The sequence below is a fragment of the Nomia melanderi genome, unplaced genomic scaffold (genome assembly GCF_051020985.1).
Source record: "Nomia melanderi isolate GNS246 unplaced genomic scaffold, iyNomMela1 scaffold0794, whole genome shotgun sequence".
Taxonomy (NCBI): Eukaryota; Metazoa; Arthropoda; class Insecta; order Hymenoptera; family Halictidae; genus Nomia; species Nomia melanderi.
In genome coordinates, this window is record NW_027475908.1 from 12,501 (window position 1) to 17,500 (window position 5,000).

Here is a 5,000-nt window from a genome sequence, read left to right on the forward strand (position 1 = left end):
AAAAATTTTTGTCAATTTTCTTAACGTTAAAAACGTTAATAAACTGCGTTTTTATGCGTGGATTAAACATTAAAAAAATTTTGAAATATGTGATGAAAAAGTTTACTCTTGACCGTCGGGACTTAGAAAAATTTCGAGTACCCCGGATCGCCTGCTGGAATTACCGCACGGCCTGGATAGCCCGCATCGACCGATACATTTTTTCCATTTTCAGTGAAAAAAAAATTTTTGTCAATTTTCTCAACGTTAAAAACGTTAATAAACTGCGTTTTTATGCGTGGATTAAACATTAAAAAAATTTTGAAATATGTGATGAAAAAGTTTACTCTTGACCGTTCGGACTTAGAAAAATTTCGAGTACCTCGGATCGCCGGCTGGAATTACCGCACGGCATGGACAGCCCGCATCGACCGATACATTTTTTCCATTTTCAGTGAAAAAAAAATTTTTGTCAATTTTCTCAACGTTAAAAACGTTAATAAACTGCGTTTTTATGCGTGGATTAAACATTAAAAAAATTTTGAAATATGTGATGAAAAAGTTTACTCTTGACCGTCGGGACTTAGAAAAATTTCGAGTACCCCGGATCGCCTGCTGGAATTACCGCACGGCCTGGATAGCCCGCATCGACCGATACATTTTTTCCATTTTCAGTGAAAAAAAAATTTTTGTCAATTTTCTCAACGTTAAAAACGTTAATAAACTGCGTTTTTATGCGTGGATTAAACATTAAAAAAATTTTGAAATATGTGATGAAAAAGTTTACTCTTGACCGTCGGGACTTAGAAAAATTTCGAGTACCCCGGATCGCCTGCTGGCATTACCGCACGGCCTGGACAGCTCGCTCCGACGAATCGGTTTTTTCCATTTTTTCCGAAAAATAAATTTTTGTAATTTTTTTTAATGTCAAAAACGTTAATAAACGTCATGTTTACGCATGGATTAAACATTGAAATAATTTTAAAACGCTTATTAAAAAAGTTGTTGTCGACCGTGGGACTTAGAAAAATTTCGGGAAGTCCGATTCGCCTGCTGGAATTACCGCACGGGCTGGACACCTCGCTCCGACGAATCGGTTTTTTCCATTTTTTTTGAAAAATAAATTTTTGTAATTTTTTTTAATGTTAAAAACGTTAATAAACGTCATGTTTACGCATGGATTAAACATTGAAATAATTTTAAAACGCTTATTAAAAAAGTTGGTGTCGACCGTGGGACTTAGAAAAATTTCGGGAAGTCCGATTCGCCTGCTGGAATTACCGCACGGGCTGGACACCTCGCTCCGACGAATCGGTTTTTTCCATTTTTTCCGAAAAATAAATTTTTGTAATTTTTTTTAATGTTAAAAACGTTAATAAACGTCATGTTTACGCATGGATTAAACATTGAAATAATTTTAAAACGCTTATTAAAAAAGTTGGTGTCGACCGTGGGACTTAGAAAAATTTCGGGAAGTCCGATTCGCCTGCTGGAATTACCGCACGGGCTGGACACCTCGCTCCGACGAATCGGTTTTTTCCATTTTTTTTGAAAAATAAATTTTTGTAATTTTTTTTAATGTTAAAAACGTTAATAAACGTCATGTTTACGCATGGATTAAACATTGAAATAATTTTAAAACGCTTATTAAAAAAGTTGGTGTCGACCGTGGGACTTAGAAAAATTTCGGGAAGTCCGATTCGCCTGCTGGAATTACCGCACGGGCTGGACACCTCGCTCCGACGAATCGGTTTTTTCCATTTTTTCCGAAAAATAAATTTTTGTAATTTTTTTTAATGTCAAAAACGTTAATAAACGTCATGTTTACGCATGGATTAAACATTGAAATAATTTTAAAACGCTTATTAAAAAAGTTGTTGTCGACCGTGGGACTTAGAAAAATTTCGGGAAGTCCGATTCGCCTGCTGGAATTACCGCACGGGCTGGACACCTCGCTCCGACGAATCGGTTTTTTCCATTTTTTTTGAAAAATAAATTTTTGTAATTTTTTTTAATGTTAAAAACGTTAATAAACGTCATGTTTACGCATGGATTAAACATTGAAATAATTTTAAAACGCTTATTAAAAAAGTTGGTGTCGACCGTGGGACTTAGAAAAATTTCGGGAAGTCCGATTCGCCTGCTGGAATTACCGCACGGGCTGGACACCTCGCTCCGACGAATCGGTTTTTTCCATTTTTTTTGAAAAATAAATTTTTGTAATTTTTTTTAATGTTAAAAACGTTAATAAACGTCATGTTTACGCATGGATTAAACATTGAAATAATTTTAAAACGCTTATTAAAAAAGTTGTTGTCGACCGTGGGACTTAGAAAAATTTCGGGAAGTCCGATTCGCCTGCTGGAATTACCGCACGGGCTGGACACCTCGCTCCGACGAATCGGTTTTTTCCATTTTTTTTGAAAAATAAATTTTTGTAATTTTTTTTAATGTTAAAAACGTTAATAAACGTCATGTTTACGCATGGATTAAACATTGAAATAATTTTAAAACGCTTATTAAAAAAGTTGGTGTCGACCGTGGGACTTAGAAAAATTTCGGGAAGTCCGATTCGCCTGCTGGAATTACCGCACGGGCTGGACACCTCGCTCCGACGAATCGGTTTTTTCCATTTTTTTTGAAAAATAAATTTTTGTAATTTTTTTTAATGTTAAAAACGTTAATAAACGTCATGTTTACGCATGGATTAAACATTGAAATAATTTTAAAACGCTTATTAAAAAAGTTGGTGTCGACCGTGGGACTTAGAAAAATTTCGGGAAGTCCGATTCGCCTGCTGGAATTACCGCACGGGCTGGACACCTCGCTCCGACGAATCGGTTTTTTCCATTTTTTTTGAAAAATAAATTTTTGTAATTTTTTTTAATGTTAAAAACGTTAATAAACGTCATGTTTACGCATGGATTAAACATTGAAATAATTTTAAAACGCTTATTAAAAAAGTTGGTGTCGACCGTGGGACTTAGAAAAATTTCGGGAAGTCCGATTCGCCTGCTGGAATTACCGCACGGGCTGGACACCTCGCTCCGACGAATCGGTTTTTTCCATTTTTTTTGAAAAATAAATTTTTGTAATTTTTTTTAATGTTAAAAACGTTAATAAACGTCATGTTTACGCATGGATTAAACATTGAAATAATTTTAAAACGCTTATTAAAAAAGTTGGTGTCGACCGTGGGACTTAGAAAAATTTCGGGAAGTCCGATTCGCCTGCTGGAATTACCGCACGGGCTGGACACCTCGCTCCGACGAATCGGTTTTTTCCATTTTTTTTGAAAAATAAATTTTTGTAATTTTTTTTAATGTTAAAAACGTTAATAAACGTCATGTTTACGCATGGATTAAACATTGAAATAATTTTAAAACGCTTATTAAAAAAGTTTACTCTTGACCGTGGGGACTTAGAAAAATTCCGGCTTGCACGGATTCGACCACTCTGTTTTTCGGAGTTTCTGAGAAAAATAAATTTTTGTAATTTTTTTCATTATGATTTCTGAGTTCTCCCAGTAGTTTAATGTAAGGATTAAGCATTTAAAAATTTTTAAATCGAATATTAAAAAAGTTTACTCTTGCAATTTTTGGAAAAAAAAAATTCTAAAAAATTTTTCTTTCGGTGGAAACTAACGTTTAATATGTACAATAACGATTTATCGAATAAAAATCGTATGTTAATATATGTTCGAATCGACCATAGTTTCAGCGGCTAAGTACCAGCAGCCCGGCCGGTTGGTCTGTACGCGCGGCAGTTTACCACCATAAGCGCCCGTGCTGAGCGGCCGGCGCCGCGGTCGTCGCGGCCGCCCGTTTGGTTACTATAAGAGAGCACGTCGGTTCGAGCGGACCGGTCGGCGCAGCGGCGGGCGAGCGGCTATTCTACGATCTCGGTCGAGAAGCAGTCGTTCAGCTCCTCGAGGTCCATTCCTCGACTGTTCTGTACCGCGTTCCGTTGCGAATTTTTCTCTACACAGCATGACCACGGGTCGGTGTCTCAGACCGAATGGCCCTTATGTGGTAAGCCCAGAATGTTGGGTTGGATACAACGTATATTCGTTATACTTGTACGACTCTCACATCAACTCTCAGAAACCCAAAAGGGGTTTTCTATCCGAGCGAAAATATATTTTTCGTATACAAAAATTTAATGGCAAAGACCAAACGAAATACTACACACAAAAAGGGGCGACGAACAAAAATTGTTCGAATGAAATATAATATATACATATAAAATTGAGGTGTCCTAAGAGAGAAATACATAAACTAAGAGGTATATATTATAAGAAATATATATTATTTCTGGGCAAAGAAGAGAGAACGAAAAGAAGAGTATGATCTTTAACGCGAGGGCCTCGACATGGGTACGCCTAGCATGGTTCGCGCTTTCTCGATATGTCCAGCATGTTAACGTACGCGGTCTTCGGACTTCGTGCGTTATGTCCGTGCTTACACGATGGAGAGCGCTCGAGCATACGTGCTTACAAACCTGAAAGTCGATGTGACATCCGAGATTCTTTTTCTTCTAAAAAGATCTCGGAGAGATACACGGGAGAGTTTGAAATTTTTGGAGGTCCTCCTGATGTATATGCGCGGATATACCCATGTGGTAATTCGTGCGGAGTTGGTAATCTAATAGTGGAGCGAAATTTACCAACTCGAAAGAGAAGAGAGAAGAGAGTAGAGAGAAGAGAGAGGAGAAAGAGAACTGTCTTAAAGACGAGAAAAAGTATCGTCGATCCGACTCTTAAGGGAGAGAGTCGGCGACTAAGATATATATATACATACATATTTTTGCTTCGTATGATGAAAATTTACTCGAAGCTCCCTGGTTGATCCTGCCAGTAGTCATATGCTTGTCTCAAAGATTAAGCCATGCATGTCTCAGTACATGCCGTATTAAGGTGAAACCGCGAATGGCTCATTAAATCAGTTATGGTTCCTTAGATCGTACCCACATTTACTTGGATAACTGTGGTAATTCTAGAGCTAATACATGCAAAACAGAGT

The 5,000-nt window shown here is 37.2% G+C and overlaps 1 non-coding gene across 1 annotated transcript in view; it reads left to right on the forward strand.

Annotated features, from left to right (window-relative positions):
- The first annotated feature begins 4,815 nt into the window (after positions 1–4,815).
- LOC143176750 (small subunit ribosomal RNA) overlaps positions 4,816–5,000 on the forward strand; it is a 1,923-nt gene continuing 1,738 nt past the window's right edge. Inside the window, exon 1 of the ribosomal RNA XR_013001260.1 lies at positions 4,816–5,000. This exon is cut by the window's right edge and continues 1,738 nt beyond it. This is a non-coding gene — a ribosomal RNA (small subunit ribosomal RNA).